Raw genomic sequence first — 22654 nt, forward strand, 5'->3', positions numbered from 1 at the left:
TTTCCATAGAAGAAGGTCCCTGTGGCTAATGTCTATCATACTGGACAGAGCAGTGTCCCTCACGAGGGGGGCTCAGGTTGGCTTTGAGATGGTTTGTCATGGAAGAGCCAAAATTCCATGGCAGGTTAAAGCAGGACTATCAATTACCAGATTTTTAGAGAGATTAATATACCCCAACCTTGTCCTTTTACATATAAACTGAGGCCCAGAGAGGCAAAGTGACTTGTCCCAGAGACACGAAGCTAATGCAGCATTCTTTTCACCACTCATACTTTCCTCTAGGGCCCACTGGCCTTCAAAAGAAAAATGTATGTCTCCCGATTTAGGAAGTCCTCTGTGAGTACAACGGCACAGTTAATAGATGGGAATCAAATGTTATTTATTAGTTTACACAATATATGAATCAGCTAACCACGTTTAAAAGTTATCCAACTTCCCAAGGAAATGAACTGATTTTTAGCTATATCATATTTATATTTTGAGCTATAAGACCTGGGTCACATGAAAAGAATTATCCCGCAGGATGTTTTGCAAGGCAACCCAGATTCAGTGCAGCCCCTGGCCGGGCCCCCACTGGTGTAGCTGGAGTGTCTGGCTTTGCCCAGAAAATGTGTCTGACTGCAGCTGGTACAGGCCTGCCAGGCACCAGTCGTAACAAGGTGACCGAACAGGTTGTCCTTTATCACACTGGAACGAAAGATTTACTTGGCTGATCATTAAAAAAAATTTTTTTTTCGGTTGTAAAGCAACATATGCATATTATATAGAAATAAAATTGCACAAAAAGTATTGCATTAGTTCTGTATTGCTACAGGAGAGATTATTTCCAGAACCTAGCAGCTTAAACCAACAAACGTTTTGTTACCTTGATCAGCAGGAGAGGCTCGGCCCGGTGGTTCTGCCTCGGGGGCTCTTGGGAGGTGGCCCTCAGGATATCCTCCAGGGCTGCCATGGTCATCTGCAGGCCAGCCTGAGGCCCAAGGATCCTGTCCAAGGCTGAAGAGCGCCTGGCTCCAGGGGTACAGAGAGCCCGGATGGAAACTGTAGCCTTTTGTAACCTCGACACTAAGTGCCATGGTAGCACTTCTGCTGGGTTCTGTTGGCCACACAGAGTAACCCTGCCTTTTTTTTTTCTTTTTTAAGATTTTATTTTTAAGTAATCTCTATACCCAACATGGGGCTCAGACTCATGACCCTGAGATCAAGAGTCACACGCTCCCCTGCCTGAGCCGGCCAGGGGCCGGAGAGTAAGCCTGTTGCATTGTGGGAGGGGACTCTTCAAGGTGTGAGTGCCAGGAGGTAGGGGCTACGGGGGGCTGCCCTTCACAAGTACGAAAAAGAAGATAGAACTCACCTGGACCCTCACGCTCCATAAATGATCACTGTAGCGCTGGCAGGTAATTCCTTTGTGTCTTTTATATAAAAATAAAAATATATGGCAGATTTTTTTTCCTAACTCTTAACTTATATATTATTCTCTGCATTTTTCTTCCATTTCCCTTTTTAGGTGAAAATCCAGGCTTTTAAAAATCTCCTTCCCCCGTGGAAGATGTAAACGCAGTTTTTATTATTTTTTTGGATACCTTAACATGCATATTTGGCATGACAAAATTTAAAGTGAATCAATATCTTCATTCCCTTCCTAAACAAGTCAGTGACATTAAAACATTAAATCGGATGACCAGCCTCCCATTTAACATATTGTTATCTAGTATTTTAGTCCCATCTCATTTTTACATATCCCAAATTACTTGTATAAATTACTATTATTACTATCTGTAGATTTACCCACTGGTTTATCTGTTTCTTTACTCACCATCGTTTCTGGCATCCTGAAGCAAGATAAAGTCTTGGCTCTAGACTTGGTACCTGGAGGTTTCTTTTCCTTTTTTCTTCTTGAAATCTCAGCATTTCTAGGAATTGGTAGTAGGAAAAATTTCAAATCACCTGGTTCCTGTATTGCTGGTAGTTCCTTTATTCAAGATCTGTAGCATTGTAATAATACTTCTTCCTTTTGAAAAACTGAAAGCCAGGGAAGAGATTGTGTGTCCTGAAGGGGGCAGGAGGGAGAGCAGAGAGAGAGTTAGGGATGAAGGGAGAAAAGAAAGGCGAGTATGGGTGAAGGAAGGTGGCAAGGCTTCGGGGGTGATGACTCAGTGTGGGTGCCTCTAAGGGAAGGAGTATCTGGGCCACAGGTCGGGCACTAGAGCCCACAGCCCCTGAGTGGATGGGGGAGGCGGTCAGTGGGGCCTGTGCTTATATGTGACCCCAAATCACCGGAGCACCCCGGCGTTTGGCTGCTGCATACGAGGAACCCCAGCACTACCGTGGTGGTGCGGAGCCCTGATTCCCACCAGGACTAGTGACGGCTCGGAGGCAGCATGAAGTCGGTTAAAGGGAAATAAAGGAATTAAATATTTCTTGCTCACGTAGTTGGCGGGCTGAGATTCACACCTGCCCCCTATCCACACACACACACTATCTTTTAAAACTGTAGTCTGTAGTCTTTGCTGTATCCTGATTTTTTTCAGTTAGCTTATATTATGGACATGATGCAAGGTCATTACCCGTACTTCCCAACCACGTCCACGAAGTATCGCATCATGTAGAGTGCCACTCATCATGACAGGTCCCGCTTTACTGGCTGGGAGTGCAAAGGGAGGTCACGTTGTTTCACTCCTCAAAGACCCATGGACCCTATCAGGGGAAATTCTCTTTCTTCCCCAGGAACCGTCGGCTCTATCATAACCAATAATAACCGTCCCTACCTCCACCCCGTGCCTCCCCAGTGCACCCCCTGCCCCCACCTCTCTTCAGCCCAGCAGGCCAGGCGCGTTCTGGTAATTCTCCCCTGGAGACAAGAGAACAGGTCACCTGCTCCTCCCAGGGAATCGGATGCTTCTTGGCTGCCACAAGATGTCACCAACAGCTTGGCAGGTGGATGCATTTCCTGTCCCCCGGGATTGCAGTGACCCAGGCTGTTTTGCCAACCCTAAAATGGAGCTATTAGTTACCATGTACAGGTTTTATGAGAATTCAATGGGAGGGCGGGGGGAAGGACTGAAAGTGTTGTAGAAACTGCTAAGGCTGACCACCCATATTCTTATTCTCCCGCTTCTGGAAACGTGGTGGAATTGCACTTCCCCACCGTCCTAATGAAGCCATGTGAGTTTGGGTGGTCAAGGAAGTCAGTGGAAGTGACCCATAAGCCAATTCAAGACTTGTCACATCTTCTTTCTTACTGCCATTGTTGCTGTTACTGTTCTAAATGGTGGCTACTCCATCAGTGTGGGACCATGGAGGAGAGCCCCCAGCCACCCAAGATGGGTGTGTAGAATTAATATAACATAAACCTTGGTTGCTTTTTAAGCACTGAGATTTGGACATCGTCTCTTACCACACCATAACCTAACCTAACCTGACTGATTAAATTTTTAAAAAAGAATGAACCTACTCAAGGTTAGAGAGCCTTACTATTAAAATGGAAGGGAAGAAAGGATACAGGCAGTTGGGACCATTTTAGGGGTCTTCCACATTCCTCATTCACTGACAGAGGGTTATAATGGCCTTAAGACAGGACAGCTTTAATGCCTGGAAATTGCACAGAACACTTTCCTTTCTACTCTTGGGGAAGTCCAAGTAATTATTTTTAGGACCTCTCTGCTAGACCTCCATCTTACCTGTAAAATTCTATGGCCCTGGTGGAGATCTGGATTCCCTATCCTGCCATGGAAACATTAGACAACTTGGAGTTTTCAAAACAAGATGGCAGACTGAGTTCCAGATGGGCTGAGATGGGCAACATAAAGAAGACAGAATTCTTGGAAAAGTGGATATCAAAAGTTTTCTCCTGTTGTGCACCAGGGATAAAGGCAGGGCCTACTTATTCATTAGGCACAATAAGAACGGTGCCTAATGGATATGTGCCCAGCACCCATGACATGCTTAGGGGCCCATGAAAATGCTTTAATTTCTTTTCTAAATTAGGAGAAAAAAAGGAAACTTTAAGCTGGACAAAATGTTTTAGCATATAATATTAAGATGGTCACCTTTAGGGGCACCTGGGTGGCTCAGTCTGTTGAGTGTGCAACTCTTGATTTTGGCTCAGATCGTGATCTTAGGATCATGGGATCGAGCCCCACATTGGACTCTGTGCTCAGCACAGAGTCTGCTTGTCTCTCTCCCTCTGCTCCTCCCCACCGCTCATGCTCTCATTCTCTCTCTTTTCTAAATAAATAAACAAATAAACAAACAAATAAATAAATGAAATCTTTAAATATATATATATATTTGTCATCTTTATACCAACTCAATAATAAAATATAATTTTTAACCTTTTTTGTGGATGAAGGGGATCACAAAGGCAAAAGTACTTGGGACCCACAAATAATCATACTGTAGCCCCGAAGAAAGGATTTCGTAACTGACATCAATCGGGTGACGACACACTTCTTGGAGATGAGTATGGACATGGCATTGCCACCACTTGTAAATGTCCTTTTCCTTTATGAGCGTGCTCAAATTTCCCTAGTTACAATGAACTGGCTCTGTCTTTGCCTCTTTAAGTTCCCATCAGGACCCCAGAAAGCCATAACTGCTCGAGGGAAGGGTGTTGGAGCAAAGCAATGCACATGGACACAGAGGATTCCTCCAGCTTACTCCCCATGCTTGCATTTTCCCCTCAGCCTCTGATTCTGAGAAGTCCAGCAGGTTCTAGGGAAGCCTGTCCCTTACCTAAATCCAGGGTGCCACACAGCACCTGCCCTACGCCCATCCGCCCTGGCCACAGTGATGATCACCCCCACAATCATCATCCCAATCCAGCTGGAGTGAGTCTTAGAACTTCTGCCAGAAACTATGGGATGCAAACATTCTTCCCTGGAAGGCATGGTGTGCAAAGGTGAATCTGAATTTCTACATAATTTGCCACCATGATCAAAGCCAAAGGAAATCTCAGAAAAGCTGAGCCAGAGCCTTGATCAACCACACCTGAGCCCTACCACTAGATTTTTTTGTTAGTTACATAAGCCTATAAATTCCCTTTTACTGTTAAAGCCAGTTTGGATAGGGTTTTCTGCTATTTTCAACCAATCTTACTGAAACTAAATGTAGCGTTATTATTCCCACTTTGTAAGTTAGGAACAGAAGGGTAAGCTGTTTGCCCAAAGTCATAGTCAGATTAATCTTAACATGTGCTTTGCATTGATATCAAATGCTATGTTTTCACAGATTTCACAAATTTTATCTGGCTCTCCAAGCATGTGTTACCTTGTAAACATTGTAAGTATGAACAGATGTAAGCAGAAAGGAATCACTGTACATAAGACTTTTGTCTTACTCTTTTGTCCTAGTATATGACTCCTTTAAAGAGCTACCCCATTCTGGGGAAGCACCCCCATCACCCACAACCCTAAAGAATTAGAAGATCAGGAATTTGAAAGGGGCACCCTCGCTGCGTCCTGTCTGACCCACCCAGCCCCCCTCCTACCCACTCCTGGCTGCCAACCTCATTGCCTTTTTACCATTGACACCATCACCCCCTTCCTTTCCATCTCTCTCAGCCTGCTTTTGAGTCTGTTCATTGGCTCAGCACGTCTGGGCAATTGTACCTCTTGTAGTTACAGGGTCTTCTCAGGTAGACCACCCAACCACTAATAAGGCTCACCCTTAAGTAATGGATTTGTGTAATAGTCTCCCTTTCTTTCTTTTCTTTCTTTCTTTTTCTTTCTTCCTTCTTTCTTTCTTTCTTTCTTTCTTTCTTTCTTTTCTTTCTTTCTTTCTTTCTTTCTTTCTTTCTTTCTTTCTTTCTTTCTTTCTTTCTTTCTTTCTTTCTTTCTCTTTCTTTCTTTTTAAAGATTTTATTTATTTATTTGAGAGAGAAAGAATGAGACAGAGAGAGCATGAGAGGGGGGAGGGTCAGAGGGAGAAGCAGACTCCCTGCCGAGCAGGGAGTCCAATGCAGAACTCAATCCCAGGACTCCAGGATCATGACCTGAGCCAAAGGCAGTCGCTTAACCAACTGAGCCACCCAGGCGCCTTCCCTTTCTTTCTACAAAAGACTTTTCAAACCCTCATGACATATGGACAACAAACACAGGAAGGAAACCAAGGTAATGGATGTGGACAACTCCTTTGAAACTAGACCTAGAAAGAGAAAATGGAGATTGGGTGTCCTTGGAGGGAATGTGGTGTGGGCTGGTAGAAGATGCTCGTTGTATCCCAGTGTCCATCTCCCTTTCTTCTACGGTAATAGAGCCTCTGTGTTTAGGGGGGTGCTAGAATAATGGCTCCATTTCCCAGCCTTCCTTGCAGCTAGGTGTGGCCAGGTTACTAAGTTCTGGCCCATTGGGATGTGAGTGGAAGGTGTGCCCTTATAAGGAAGGGCTTCCTCTCCTCCCTGTAGCTCTTCCCCCATTCTGCTGACAGGAATGTGCGTTCTCACAGACCTTGCAGACAAGGGCCACACCCTGGGAATGGTGGAGCACGGAGACTGAAGAGGTTGAGGTCCCTGACGCCATGGTACCTGCCACCCTGCCAGCCCTGGGCTACTTAGGCCTAGATGCTGATGTGAGAGACAAGGAAACTTTCATCTTTTCTTTTTAAAGGTTTTATTTATTTATCTGAGAGAGAGAGAATGAGTGAGAGAGAGAGAGAGAAGGAGCAGGGGGAGGGGCAGAGGGAGAGGGAGAAGCAGACTCCCCGTTGAGCAGGGAGCCCGATGCGGGACTCGATCCCAGGACCCTGGGATCATGACCTGAGCTGAAGGCAGATGCTTAACCGACTGAGCCACCCAGGCGCCTCATGATCTGAATTAATTTTTAAGGAGACGTTAACAACTGCTTCTCTGTATAGTTAGAAGGAGAGAGTCATGTTGGAGCAAGCTTTTTTTGTTATGAGAGGAACTGCTGCTATTTGTTCCTCTTTTTTTTTTTTTCAAGATTTTATTTATTTATTTGACAGAGAGACACAGCGAGAGAGGGAACACAGGCAGGGGGAGTGCGAGAGGGAGAAGCAGGCTTCCTGCCGAGCAGGGAGCCCAATGTGGGGCTTGATCCCAGGACCCCGGGATCATGATCTGAGCCGAAGGCAGATGCTTAACAACTGAGCCACCCAGGTGCCCCTCCTCTAACTTTAAATACATATATTTTGCAAACAAGCGCCCTAGGTATAAGATCTTTATCTTTGACAACTGAAAGAAGCAACAGGACTTTTGGCTTGGTTTAGCAAGGTGATCCCTCACTAAGATCCCTTGATATGCTGAGTTCTGAAGGAGGGACACATTTACAGAACCATCTCAGAAGCTTAAAGGAGGAAAGGAACTAAGTCCCCTTAAGCCTAGCTTCTGAGATTTAAACGTGCAAAAACTTATTGGGATGTCATTGACCAAATCTGATGTCAGGAAGGACATGTAGGGCCACAAAGGGGAAGTTTTCAGGAGGTCACGGGGAATCCGGGATGGTGACCTCCATACGAGTGGCATAAGGGCAATCCAGAAGCAGGCACCCTGGCACAGTGTCAGGCTTTGGGAATACATATGTGTATTAATTAAAAGCATTGCCACCTTCAATCCTAGCATGTGGTACTATTGTGGCTGGCAAGGACCTGTCCCAGAGAGGGCATCACCAGAGTATGGGCAAGTGTGTGCTGGCCTGTGCAAAACCAGCTTTCAACAGCGACACCTTGTGGTGGCAGCTGAAACAACAGTGCTCGTGACAATATTGACCTCTTTGGACTGAGAATGTAGGATTCTTAGAAAGTTTAAGGGTACTTTTCAAGAGGCAGGTGATTTCCTGCTAATAAAGGTAGAGGGACATTATTTTTTTTTAAGATTTTATTTATTTATTTGACACAGAGAGAGAGAGAGAGAGAGAACAAGCAGGGGAATGGCAGGCAGAGGCAGAGGGAGAAGCAGGCTCCCCACCAAGCAGGGGGAGCCGGACGTGGGACTCGATCCCAGGACCCCGGGATCATGACCTGAGCCGAAGGCAGTTGCTTAACCAACTGAGCCACTCAGAGGCCCTAGAAGGACATTATTAATGGTAAAAAATAAGAAATGTTTTGGTGAGAATGTGGAGAGAAAGGAACCCTTGTACTCTGTTGGTAAGGATGTGAATTGGAGCAGCCACTGTGGAAAACAGTATGGAGGGTCCTCAAAAAATTAAAAATAGAGTTACCATATGATCCAGTAATTCTACTACTGGGTATTTATCCAGATAAAACAAAAACACTAATTCAAAAAGATCTATGCTCCCCTGTGTTTATTGCAGCATTATTTACAATAGCTGAATATAGAAGCTCCCCCTGTGTTGGAGATATATATACATACATGTGAATATTACATACATATATATATGAATGCTCTTCAGACATAAAAAAGAACGAGATCCTGCCATGTACAACATGGATGGACCTCGAGGGATAATGCTAACTGAAATGTCTGACAGAGAAAGACAAATACCATATAATTTCACTCATATGTGGAATTTAAGGAACAAATGAAAAAAAAGGAGACAAAAAAGACTCTTTTAAAATTTTGTTTGTTTGTTTATTTATTTATTAATTTATTTCAGTAATCTCTACACCCAATGTGGGGCTTCAACTCATGACCATGAGCTCAAGAGTCCCATGTTCTTCCGACTGAGCCAGCCAGGCACCCCAGAAAAAGACTCTTAGATACAGAGAACGAGTTGGTGGTTGCTAGAGAGGAGGTGGGAGGGTGGGAAAAAAAAAAGAAAGCTGACTGTATTTGTACTCTCTCTCATCTCTCATACCTGTACAGAGGCCAGCCCTGGGTCTGTCCCCAGAGCAGGATGCAGAACTTGGAGAGAAGGCATTTCAGGTAGCTGTTTCTGCTGGGCTGCCTGCCATATCGTCTGTTGTCTCCCAGAACTTCTCCAGCTCCACTTACAGCCTGGCTCCTGGGCCTTGTGATCGGAACAGTGTCAGGGCAGGGAGCAAAGAACAGCCCCAGAAGAAAAAATCAGCCCCAGAAGCTGTCACTAGGTCTCCAACCGATGGAATCATTTTCAAGGTAATGAAATTGCAGTTAATGCAACTTGCTGGCTAGTTCCCCTCCAACTGGGACTTCGTTTTTCTGTGGCTTCTTGTCGCTTTCCTGGCAGGAAAGTCCACTTCTCTATAATCAGATTGCAGAGGTCACAGGGGCTCTTCTGAAACAGGAAGCAAGTTCTTTTCAGCATTCATTCTATTTGTTGCCCATTTTAGCAGATTAAGCACTTAGGGTTGGGATTTTAAAAATATTTATTCTTCGGGCCAAAGGAGTATCTTAATAAAGCTAAGTTCTTTGTATACGTCCTCTTCAAACCCTGACTAATTAATTCCTAAAGCAGCAGCACGTGGCTCTTGATTATTGGCAGCCCCTCTTTGTGCACGAGATTAGCAGGGAGAGAGCCAACACCAGCACAGGCGCCCCAAGCGGCCACCTTGGACTGAGCCGGGCCACAGATGTGTTTTGTTGGGGGCATTTCACACACAAATCCAGATTCCTTACTCTTTTGGAACAAATGGGCAGTGTGGCAACGGTGGGCTTGGATTCTCAGGGCAGCTGCTACCTTCTGAGGGTCACGGTGCACGTCCTGTTCTGCCCAAGTCGCTAGCGCTCCTGTTGTCCCATCCGGGCCCACCGCACCCATTCGTATGCCCCGCTTGGCCCCGATTTGAATTAGCTCCCCCTTTCGACCGAAGCTTCTCTTACACGCCCAGCGGACAGCAAGATCCTGGAAGACAAGAGGCGCATCCATTTCATTTCCCGCCCGGTGCTGGCATTGAGCCTGGATTCCCAATAAATGCTGACTGAAAGAATAAGAATAAAGAAGTGGGTGCGTGCCCAGTGTGTGCCCGGCGCGGTGCTGGGCACCAAAGAGCCGCCACGTAGTAGTAAGACACAGAGTGAGAGAGAGAGAGAGAGATTACAGAGGGCGCGCGTGTGCGTGTGCGTGCGTGCCTTGCCTTTTTTGAGCCAACAGGAATAAACAATCAGAAGGACGACTTTGCCTGCACCTGCCGAAAGCCCCAGCAGGGCTGCAGACTGGCCACTCTCGGGAAACGGCCCCTCTCAGGCACAACCCCAGTCTCCTGTCCGTGGCATTTCCAGTCCTATATAATAACCAAAACTTGGAATTTGACTTGGTTTACATTTTCTTCCATCTTCCTGGCTGCCAGAGAAGGGGGGTGGGGTGGCTTTTTCTCCCTCCCCACCCACTCTTCCCCCCAGCAGGCTGCCGAGGTCCCTGGACACAGGGAGAAAGGGCAAAATCCAAGGTGGTGCCCTCATCTGCAAACATCGGGGTCCTCTGGACGGCAGGTTCCTAAAGGTGACTCTTGTGCTCACTTGTGTTACTCAAAGATCCCCCAAACTGGGGGCTTCCCTGTAGTTCCCGGGACTCTGTCACAGTGTAGGCCTGGAGTCTGGTTCACCTCCCACTTCCTCGCAGCCCCCTACCACCCCGGCCACATTGGGTAGGATTTCAGATGTTGCCACGTGGTTGCTCTGGAGACTTTCCTTGGTCCAGAAGAAACGCTGACGCTCCATTTGCTGGGCCCAGGCCACCTCTGCTCTCTCAGACAGGTGTGAGTCCGGCCCCAGGCCACAGAGGCTCCCCACTGTCGAGAGTGCACCTCAAGCTCTCAAGCAGCCACTGAAGCCCAGTCTCTCTGAGCTCCACGGGAAGGAGGTGACACCCCCATATGATCTCATCTTCCCCCTCTCTAGGCTTAGAGAATAGCTTTCTCCCAAGAAACCTTCCAGGGGAATTCCAAAGTTCTTGAAACCTGAATTCTGCATTTGAAGATCTCTTAAACCCACTTTAGGATATCTCTTTAACAAAAATTGTGGAAAACAAAGCAGAAAGAGCCCCATTTAGCATTCTGTTCTAGTAAATAATAGGTGCCCTTCGAGAGATACAGAGAAACACTCCTATGGGAGTTTAAAGGAGTAGACAATTTCTTCCATATAAGGAAAGAACCAAGGAAGACTGCCTGGAGGAGATGGCCTTTGAGGATGGCCTTGGATGTGTGGAGGTCGGGAATGAAGGTATCTTAGGCAAAGAAAGCAGCACAGAGAAGACACAGGGGCAGGGATTGTGCCATATCAATGGTGTCTTCGGGACATTTCCATACTGAGTGACTTCAGAAAAGGGGGCTACGTGTGGAAGGGGTTCCTATGAATACTCTAGAACAGTCGTTCTCGGAGCATGGCCCCTAGAATGCAGAATCTACATTACCTGGGGACTCGTTAGAAATGCCAATTCTCAGACCCTCTGAATCAGAAAAGAATCTCCAGAGGTGGGTTAGCATTCTTTGATTTAACAAGCCCTCTGGGGGGATTCTCATCCACAGGGAAGTTTGAGAACCTCTGCGATGGAATATTTCTGGAAGGATGCACAAAGAACTGATAAAAGATGTTCCTTCTAGGGAAAATAATGGGGTGCTGGAGCCAAAGGTGGGGGAAGGGGAGATTTTTATAATTGTGTACCATGTGCATATATCACCAATTCAAAAAAACAATCACATAATAGGTGTCATCCTTTTACTTCCCCTCATTTGCTTCCCTTCTACTGGGCCCTGCTCCGGCGTCCCTCTCCGCAAACTGCCTCTCTCCGCTGGGCAACCTGGCCTTCTTTTCTCCTCTCCTGGTCTCTTGCCTGGTCTTTATCACTGCACCTGCTAAGCCTCTGAAGGAGAGTTGAAGGGGAAAGTAGAGGAGCTGAGCTCAGCTAACCACCCACCGTGTTCATGTCCTGGGTCGGGAGGTCCAGGCCAGTTCCCAGTGGAGAGGACAGGAGAAGTGGGCCATGTACCGTCTCCCGCAGGGCTGACGCAGGGAGCGCGGCCATGGTTTACCACAAGGGCAAAGCACACCATAGCTGTTCTCATGGTTAAAGGATACATTTAACCACAGGGAGAGTCCACTGCTCGTCTTTAGAATGGCTGTAAGGGAAAGCAATAGACACAAGCTGTGGCAAAGCTGTGCAGCCATCAGAACCCCCATGCACTGCGGGAATGTAAAGTGGTGTCTCCACTGTGGACCTCGGTCTGGCGGCTCCTCAAAAGGTTAAACATGGGCTTACCATCTGACCCAGCACTTCCACTCCGAGGTTCATCCCCGAGAGCACTGAAGACATATGTTCACACGAACACCTGTGCATGAATGTTCATAGCAGCATTATTCATAAGAGCCCAAACATGGAAACAACCCAAATGTCCACCGGCTGATCGGTGGATGACAAAATGCAGTCTGTCCACACGATAGAATATTTTTCAGCCATAAAAAGGAATGAAGTACTGATGCATGCTACAACATGGATGAGCCCTGGGAATATTTGAAGCAAAAGAAGATAGTCACAAAAGACCACATATTGTAGGACCCCACTTACATGCAATGTCCAGAATAGGCCTATCTATAGAGGCAGAAAGATTTGTGCTTGCCAGGGGCTGGGTGGGTGGAAATGGGGAGCGATTGCTAGCAGGTATGGGGTTTCTTGCAGGGATGATGAAAATATTCTGGAATTAGATAGTGGTGATACACTAAAAACCCCTGAATTGTACACTTCATTTTTTTAAAAAAGATTTTATTTATTTATTTAAGACAGAGAGAGAGAGAGAGAGAGAGAGAGAGACAGAGACAGAGAGAGAGTATGAGTGGAGAGAGGGGCAGAGGGAGACAGAGAAGCAGACTCCCCACTGAGCAGAGAGCCCGAGGCAGAACTCGATCCCAGGACCCTGAGGTCATGACCTGAGCTGAAGGCAGATGCTTAGCCGAATGAGCCACTCAGGCGCCCCATGAATTGTACACTTTAAAGTGGTAATTTCATGTTATAAGAATTATACTGCAATAAAAAATTATTTTAAAAAAGAACCGATTTACTTCTCCATCCACACTCCTGTAGGATCATAATAATGTAACTGGTTGCCCATCAAATGAAAAACACTGATGTGAACAGACCTTCCTGGCAGGGGTGGTACAATAGCTGAGCTTTTAAAATTCACATGCTGTGTGATCTACAAGGACCTCATGAAAGTGTGTTTGTTTCTATCTCTTTACCTCCAGCCACTTGCCATATTTTGATAATGTTCTAAATTACAGGACCCAGAACTGGTCTTTAATTACAGAGTGCTTTAATAGGGCTTGCTGGCAAATACCATAGAATTAAAGGAGCCACTAATGAAATACAGCATCGTTTTATCTGTTCTCTGGTGGCAGCTTTTAAAATGCAATTAGTACCATGCAAGATATTTATTTAGGATTTTATCTCACGTATCATTCCATCTCCAAATGAGTGTTGTACTTCTAGCTGCTTTTTACTCCTTTATATGAGTATTTTCTCATTTTCAATCCACTCTTTTCTTCCCTCTTAGACTCCAGGGAGCCAGAACATCAGCAGCATGCAGGGGGGCTGATTAAAGGAAGCAAATATCTTAAAGATGTTCACCCGTCCCACTCCCTGCTCCTCCCCAGCGTGGAGGAAAGGAGGAATGGACACAAGCAGTCAAGCTAAATCCTTGCTGGGTACCCAACCATTCCCTACAGGAAAGCTGCACAGCCTCTGGGGAAGGCAGGACACATCCCCCCGCCACCGTCCCAGCTCAGGGCACATGTCCTGTACTGACCACACCCTACTCTCAGAGGGGGCCAGGCACTCCAGTTTCACCTCCAATGCCCACTCAAGTGTCACATCCTCTGCGAAGCCCTCTCGACCCAACTTCCCACACCAAAAGAGACTCTGTTCCTTTTGGGATCCCTTTGCGCATATTCAGCAATCCTCGTGTTGGTCCGCTGCTTGGCCATCAGCAGCGTGCGCCTGTCCTCCCCTCTGTGCTGAGCCCTCTGGGGCAGAGGGACGACATCATCTTCATATGCCCCAGCACCACACGCAGCGTGCTGCACCCAGGAAACGCTCAACAACTATTTGCTAATAACATCATTTCCAGTCTTCCCTAGCCATCAGGGAATCAGTGTCTCTTAAACCTGTGGTCCTCCCGAAGACACTGTGGATTTCTCTGGCTTGTGGCTCGTGGCTAGCCCGCCTCAGAGCAAGCAGGGACTCGGATCAGTTTCACAAGGTGCTCAACGGTGAGGGCTGCGGGGGACAGGATGCAGAACAAGACAGCGTGGTCGTAGCAGAGTGAGGGGCTCTTCTGTGGAAACCAATGGAGGACTGAGTTTTATATCAGCCGTGACTCGACAGAACAAATGAAACCACTCCTAGAAGTGGGAGCCCATGGGAAAATTAACAACTCAGGAAACAGCAGATGTTGGCAAGGACACGGAGAGAGGGGACTCCCCTTACACTGTTGGTGGGAATGGAAACTGGTGCAGCTACTCTGGAAAACAGTATGGAGCTTCCTCAAAAAGTTAAAAATAGGACTACCCTATGACCCAGCAATTGCACTACTAGCTATTTTTCCAAAGGATACAAACAGGGCGCCTGGGTGGCTCAGCTGGTTAAGCATCTGCCTTCAGCTCAGGTCATGATTCCTGGGATCGAGTCCCACCTAGGGCTCCCTGCTCAGAGGGGAGCCTGCTTCTCCCTCTGCCCCTCCTCCCACTTGTTCTCTCAATCTCTCAAATAAAATAAAATAAAATCTTTAAAAAAAAAAAACCACAAAAAAACCCCCAAAGGACACAACCACAGTGATTTTAAGGGGCACATGCACCCCAATGGGTTTATAGCAGCAATGTCCACAATAGCCAAACTATGGAACGAGCCCAGATATCCATCAACAGATGAGTGGATAAAGAAGATGTGGTGTGTACACACACACACATACACACACACACACACACACAGGAATATTACTCAGCCATCAAAAAGAATGAAATATTGGGACGCCTGGGTGGCTCAGTCAGTTAAGCGTCTGCCTTCAGCTCAGGTCATGATCCCAGGGTCCTGGGATCGAGCCCCGCATCGGGCTCCCTGCTGTGCGGGGAGTCTGCTTCTCCCACTCCCTCTGCCCCTCCCTCCACTCATGCTCTCTCTCTTGCTCTCTCTCTCTCTCTCTCAAATGAATAAATAAAATCTTAAAGAAAAAGAATGAAATCTTGCCATTTGCAATGACATGGATGGAACTAGAGGGTATTATGCTAATCAAAATAAGTCAGTCAGAGAAAGATAAATACCACTTCACTCATATGTGGAATTTAAGAAACAAAACAGATGAACATAGGGGAAGGGAAGGAAAAATAAAATAAGATGAAAATTGAGGGGGAGGCAAACCATAAGAGACGCTGAACTCTAGGAAACAAACTGAAGGTAGCTGGAGGGGAAGTGGGTGGGGGATGGGGTAACTGGGTGATGGGCATTAAGGAAGGCACTTGATGGAATGAGCACTGGGTATTATATGCAATTGATGAATCACTAAATTCTACTCTGAAACTAATAGAAAAAAATACATATAATGGAAGCATACCATAAAAAAAAAGAAGTGGGTGCCCATGGGGCAGAAAATCTGAGAAACAAAACCTCTTCCCTGCTACCAATTTAGTAGAAATGGAGTGAAGGGTGGATCTTTTAGATAGTCATTGACTTGGGAATTTATGTGTCTGTGTGTTTGCGGGGATATCGGTGTGATTTCACATAGATCTCAAGAGGAAGGGAGCCCCCATCTGACATTTGGGGTTACGATGTTAAACAGTAAGCTCGGTATATTCACTTAGTAAATTGAAAAGCGCTGATGATGGTGATGAAGGAGATGATAAAGTGGTGGTGACAGAGCTGTGTCCATCTCCCCTCCATTCAGGAGTCTTGGTGCCGGATTGGTCCCTGCAGTCCTCTCCACGGAGGGATGCTCTAGGACAGGGCTCAGGAAAGCTCTGTCACTGGAAGGCTGCTGCTGAGGACATTGCTTGGCACTGTGTGTTGACAAGACAAGCCAGGATGAAGAAGTACATCCCCATAGGTGTAGAGGAGAATGGATCGACTCCAGGGCACAGACTTCTAATGGCGGTGCTTTCCAAGGACCCGGAGCACCCAGGATGGCTCTCTCCTTTCTCCCTTTCTGGGTGACCGCAGTGTAGGCTGGCCCTGCCCCTGAGCGGGCTCACCCGTGCCTTCCTTCTGCCTGGCACCCTTCCACCCTGCTGACAGCAGCAGGCTGAAGCTGTGGTCCCTGGGCGGCTGGGGCAGATGGGCCCCAGGCAGGGAGGAAGCAAGCAGCCTCCCTGCAGAGGCTCCGCTAGGGGGGCTGGCGCTGGGATATGGATCCAGGCTGCTTAGTCAGAAGCCACCGAGGTGTTAACTGCCTTAGGAAAGGGGAGCTGGGCCAGGAATTAAAATCCAGCTTCCTAGAGTGCTCTGCTTTGGAGGTGGGGGCTCAGGCCTCAGAAAATAGTACCGTATTACCTGCTGTTTCTCATCTGAACCTTCCTGGCGCATATATTCTTTGGGTGCTTCATGGGGACAAACAGCTTAGGTTCAAATCTCATTTCCTAGCTGATTGTATGGCCTGAGAGAAGTTACTAACCTCTCCGTGCCTCGGTTTCCTCATCTGTAAAGTGGCAATGAGGCCATTGTGCTCATGAGTTTATCCAGGTAAACACAGTCGGTCAACGGCTAGCACGGCTGTTGCTTCTCCCACTGAAGTCCGGTTTCTCCAGCAACCTGACACTCTCAGTGTTCAATCTTTTTTCCTCAACAACAGCCCTGTCATGGTGGGTAGCACCCCTATCCAACCAGCTGAGCAAGTCACAAACCGAGAGGTCACCCCTGACACCCCCATCCTCTCCCCCCAAACCATCACTAAGGCTTGTCAACCTTACTACCTTACTGACTTCTACCAAAGTTACCCAATTTCCTGAAAATCTCCCAGATCTCTTCTCTCCTCTATAACCTCTCACCAGGACTAGCACAGTAAGGCCCCTAACTGCAGCCACTTCAGCTCCCTACTAACCCGTTTCCACCCTGCTGCCAAAGACATGCTTTGAAATGCAGATCTGACTGGGTTACCCTCTCCCTGGGCTCTCCGTGCTGAAACCTCAAAATGACATTCCACTCTTCTTGGGGTTAAAACCAAAATCCTAACACCAGGCAGACTGCATATGTTAGAATGGTTTTGGCCACAAGGGTCAGAAAGCCCTATCAAAATTGGCTTGAAATACAAGGTGATTTATTAGCTCCTTCAGAGGTAACTGGGGTAGTTCAGGCTTCAGGCATTGCATGATCAGGGCTCTAGCACCATATTCTGCTATTCTCTCAGCTCTGCCTTCCTTCCTAGATGTCAGCTGCATCCACAGCCCAGCTTCCTTTCGAACGGCCTCAAGTGGGGCACTTCTAGAGAAAAACAAAACAAAACAAAACTATGCCCAGCCATGAGATAAAATTCATTCCCTTCAGCCTGAGCCAACTGAGACCATGTGCTCATTCCCAACCAAAAAATTCCTAGTGGTATGCCACGCATCGAGTCTTTCGGTTCTCTGTCCCTGGTGGGAAATGAGTCCTTTACTATAAACACACATTGAAACCATGCTAAAAGATACCATTGGTTTTATTTTAATAATGCTCAACTCTGAAAAATATGAGAACTAACCATCAACCTTAAAGCTGCCCATTGTCCTTGATGATGGATCTGGGACTAGAGGTGCCGATGGGAATGACCTCATGATAATGGGCAGTAAGAGCAAGGTGCTGGAGGATGGATGAGGGAGGAAGGCAAGAGACAAGGGGCTTGCTGGCCTTGTCAGAGATGGACTTTGGATGGTGGAATGGAAAAGGTAAGAAAATGGTGCTGTAGCATCTTCTGTGCCCTGAGATTGCATTCTTAATCTTCTCCTTGTTCTCTTTCTGAAAATGGACTTTGCCACCAAAGGAACTGAAAGCAGGGACTCAACAACTATTTGTACACCCGTGTTCATAGTAGCATTAGTCATGATAGCCAAAAGATGGCAACAACCCAAATGTCCATTGATGGACGAATGGCTAAACAAAATGTGGTCTATACACAAAATGGAATATTATTCGTCCTTAAAAGGGAATGACATTCTGATGCACGTGTCTATGTGGATGAGCCTTAAAGATATTCTAAGTGAAATAAGCCAGACACAAAAGAACAAATACCGTATAATTCCAGTTATATAAGACTCCTAGAATAGCCCATTGGTACAGACAGAACGTAGAATAGTGGTTGACGGGGCCTGGGGGTGGGGGTACAGAATGGAGACTTACGTGTAGTTTCAGTATACGGGATGATAAAGAAGTTCCAAAGATGGATAGGGGGGAAATTTATACAACAATGTGAATGTACTTCATGCCACTGAATTGTACAGTTAAAAAATGGTTAAAATGGTAAGTTTTATGTTATATATATTTTACCACAATAAAAAAATAAGTACTCAGTTCATCTTCCAGGCATTGAGGGCACAACAGAGGGGTGACAGGAAATGCTCAAAGAATGATGGCAGATTGATTGGTCTGTCTGGATAAAAGACATCTTTAGTGATATACTTTCATTTTGGCCCTGCTGGGGAAGAAAAATTTTTCTCTATCTTTCAAGGTTTTTTCTTTTTGGCTGGACTATGAATTAAATTGACATGAGAAAGATTAGCAGGAGAAAATCAAATTTAAATACATACTAAGGGGCTTCATAGGAATATGAGGCCTGCAAGCAGTCAGGCAATTGAGGCTTATACGGTACCTGGAGCTGAGGAGAAGTGGGTAAGGGTCTGGGATCACAAACGGAAGGAAGACAATTCACAGGAAGATGAAAGAGAGTAAATGTTCAGTAAATAAATGTTTGCTGCACCATCCAGAAACAGTGGGACACGGAGAGGAATTTTAACAAACAGACTTTGCTAAGTTCCTCCCCGTCTGCCACCCTTAGTTCATATTATGCTCTGGTTATCTAGGGTGATAACCTCCCTTCCTGGAGAAGGTCCTCCATCTAAATTGTTGTAGGCAGTGAGAGGAAGGTCGAAGGTTCTTCCTGAGCCTTCTGTTTCTTAAAAATAATCAGCCTACAATAATCCACGTGCCGAAGAGACACATTTTGGGGTGGCAAATTTTGTCCCCTACCGTCTCCTGACGACGCTAACTGTGACGATGAGGAGGAGGCTCGAGCCTGCCAGGGACAGAGCCATGAGGCAGCCGTGTGTGAGAGCCTGCCCCTCCCAGTCCTGCAACAAGTCCCCCCAGTCCCACAGGCGCTGTGTGAGGGGAGTGGTGCCTAATTCTATTCTCTGCAGGGTGGACCCACAGAGGGAGGGGAGGTGGAGAAGGGAATTTCCTTCTGTCAGGCAGGAAAATAGTGTGAGGAAACAGAGCTCTCCTGCTCTTTGAATGGAAAATGTCTCTTTCCGACCTCATTTTAGAGAGCTGCCCCTGCCCACCTCACATTGCCAGAGGGATGATGGGACAGCTGTCACTGGTTGGGTCTGACTCATTAGTTTATCATCTCTCCCCACCCCTCTCCCGAACCCCCTCCCTCCAAACCCACCCACCCTGAAAATGCCTCAGCACAGTGGACTATTTTAAGAACTGAATTCCCTGTCGGCATGGCAACTTCCTGGCTGTACCTCTTGTCATAGCTGCCTAGATGGAAGAGAAGCCACCTTTCACCAGGGCTCCAGCCAGCCTACAGCGGAGAGGCTTCGCGGATCAGACGTGGCCAGAGGGTGGACATCGGTGTAGGTCCCAGATCCTTCTTTGTGCATTTGCCTGTTTTACAGCCTGTTAGCAATGCAAAAACCATTCTAAGCTGACCAGCCAGACAACAACAGGCACCCCGCCAGAATAGGCCCAAGGACCGTAGTTTACCCACCCCCTGCTGTAGGACAAGAACAGCAGGTGCTCACACTTGCTGGGTTTCTCATTGTGGAAGTTTGAAAGATTTGGAAGGGTATGGGGGCGACATGAGTAAAAGATGGGAAGGGAGTTATGGAAGAAGGACAATGTGATTCATTCATTTTTAAAAATGTCCCCCAAATATCTACATTTTATTATACTTTAGAGGTTTATTTATAGTCTTCTTGTGCTTCGAAATGAAAGTCTTAAGACTATGCCATCTTTACCACATCCCAAATAAGGACTGAGGCTTATAATCTATTAGTTCCTTTTGTAGAAAATGGTGTTTATTTTTTAATCTCTCATCATTCTTCACAAAGACCAGATTTTCTTCAGATATGCTGAATTTTTTTTTCTTTTTTGCCTAAATTTTTTTAGAAAAAAAATTTATTTTATTTTATTTTTTTAAAGATTTTATTTATTTGACAGAGAGAGACACAGTGAGAGAGGGAACACAGCAGGGGGAGTGGGAGAGGGAGAAGCAGGCTTCCCGCAGAGCAGGGAGCCCGATGCGGGGCTCGATCCCAGGACCCTGGGATCGTGACCTGAGTCGAAGGCAGACACTTAACGACTGAGCCACCCAGATGCCCCAGAAAAAAAATTTTTTTTAATTCACTTCAGGGGCACCTGGTTGGCTCAGCTGGTGGAGCATGCAGCTCTTGATCTCAGGGTCGTGAGTTCAAGCCCCACAGTGGACATAGAGATTACTTTTAAAAATTTTAATTTACTTTAAATTTTTAATTTACTTAGAGATTTTTGCTCATTATAAGACATTTTAAGCATACTCAGAAAGAATAATAAAATGAACTCCATGCTTCCATGTACCTGACATTACTGGTTTATTTTTAAAGGGTATTTCCATGTAAATTAAAGAAATGGTTTGTACTTTCTTAAAACATGGATTAAAAGGGGGAAAACCATTTGCAAATATAGTTGAATAGAATCCAGTTCTAGGCCCTGCCTGAAAGTGATTGGCGAGGGGAGGGGTAGGAGGAACATCTGTAGGAAAGAAAAGGGGATCACTCTTTGATGGTTACCATGGAAACCACTAGGTTAAGATGGTTGAGTTTGTTTATGGGGCAGTGAGGTTCCTGCTAATGGAGTCTGGGTCAGAGCTGTAGGAGAAATCCTTAGGCTGGTCCCTAAGGATATCTTGCTGCCTCTGAAACTCCCTTCCACCCCCGCAATACTGTTTTCCGTATCCTCACATTGAGGATACTTTCATTCTGAATTTCTAGGGTTTGGTTAAAACAGAGGCACTTTGGTGTTTCCTTCCTCGATTTTAGGGCTTGCTTTTTGTATTGAGGAAGCCAGAGTCAAAATGTTTGTTGCATACTCATTTTGAGGAGTTCTGAGATTTGATAGCAGACCACCGGAGTCCTGTTTACAGCAATAGCACGCCAGGGGGAGCGGGGGTACCTCCGTGGAAGAAAGTCCTGGAAGGACAGGTGGAGGTCTTAGGGTATTGACCCCCACACTACAGTGAGGGAAATATACTCCCTAAGAGCAGGGAATCCAGCCTAAGCCTTGATATTCAGAGGCTCTGGATTCTTTCCCCCTTCGGAAGGAACTTGACCCCAACGTAGAATATCCATCATTCGCCAATGTCCAGGACTGCTTTAGACATCAGATTATTTGCTATGGGGCATACCAGTAGGAAGTGCAACTTTGGCATCGTGCTCCTTGGACTTGGGTCCAAGCCGCAGCACGTATTATTTCTACCGTGACAGACTCTCTCTGTCACCTACTAATGGGCTTGGTGGGGGAAACGAATACACAAGATAAACGGCAGGCACAGAGGCAGAAGCAGGGTGGAATTACTCATCCAGAGGTAAACACGAGCAGAGGGACAGACAGAAGGCCGCCGAAAACCGAGACAGATCCCCAAAGGGACGGGCCTCCAGCGCTGGGATCCCTAGACTCCATCGAGGTCTTACCCTAGTTGGGCCTCCTGCCGCTCCCGAGGGAAAAGGCTGCGCAGACGAGGCACGGCCAGCAGGGGGCGCGCGGGGCCGGGATCTCGGGAATCCGGGGCTGCGGGAGGGAAAGGGGCGGCGCGGTTGGGGGTGCGGAGTGGGGTGTGCAGGCAGGGCGGGCTCAATACCCGCTCTCCCCGCAGGGTGTTAGCTAGCAAACCGCAAGGACAGGTACCTCCTGGGCAGCTGCTTTACCTGTCCGTATCTCCCCACGAAATCAGAAGTTCCTTGAGGGTAGCGACTGTGTTTTCGTCCCTTACTTCCTCAACTGCACGCGTCCCTTGTCCCCATCCTAGGTTTGCTGAGCAGAGTCAAAGGATGCATCCTCACTCTGGAAGGCGGGAAGGGAGGACCAAGAGGAGGGATGGGAACGGCTGTGGCGGAGCTTTGAGGCAGCTGTTTTGGAAAGGAGTGAGAGATGTTAGATTGTCAGCAGGGTGGAGCCCAATCATTGGCTGGGGGTGGGGGGGTGGGGTTTACCCTAGAAAACGTTGGGGGGTAGAGCCTATAGGACAATCTACAATTTGGGGAAGAAATACGGCTGTAGTTCTCAAACTTCTTGATCTCTGGACTCCTTTATACTCATAAATATTATTGAAGACTTCAAAGAGCCTTTTATTTATGTGGGGTCAAATTTACCATATTAGAAATTAAAACTGAAAGTTTAAAAACACTTCTTTACTTAAAATTACAATATTAAACCTACCACATTAACATAATTTTAAAAATAACTATTTTCCGAAACAAAACAAAAAAATGTTAGCGAGAAGTGTGGCACCATTTTACATTCCTGCAATTTTTAAAAAATGTTTAGCTTAATAAAAGACAGATGGAGTCTCATATCTGCTTTTGGACTCACTCTGTTGTGATATCAGACAGAGTTTT

General features: G+C 46.6%; 1 long non-coding RNA gene across 1 annotated transcript; it reads right to left on the minus strand.

Moving 5' to 3' along the window:
* Window positions 1–11885: 11885 nt before the first annotated feature.
* LOC116636348 lies at window positions 11886–22153 on the minus strand. Its single transcript, XR_004300327.1, has 3 exons — window positions 21965–22153; window positions 19526–19679; window positions 11886–11949 (listed from the first exon to the last, which is right to left on the minus strand). It is a non-coding gene; the product is annotated as an uncharacterized LOC116636348 (long non-coding RNA).
* Between the last annotated feature and the right edge of the window lie 501 nt (window positions 22154–22654).

Source organism: Phoca vitulina, unplaced genomic scaffold (assembly GCF_004348235.1).
Source record: "Phoca vitulina isolate PV1807 unplaced genomic scaffold, GSC_HSeal_1.0 scaffold12, whole genome shotgun sequence".
Taxonomy (NCBI): domain Eukaryota; kingdom Metazoa; phylum Chordata; class Mammalia; order Carnivora; family Phocidae; genus Phoca; species Phoca vitulina.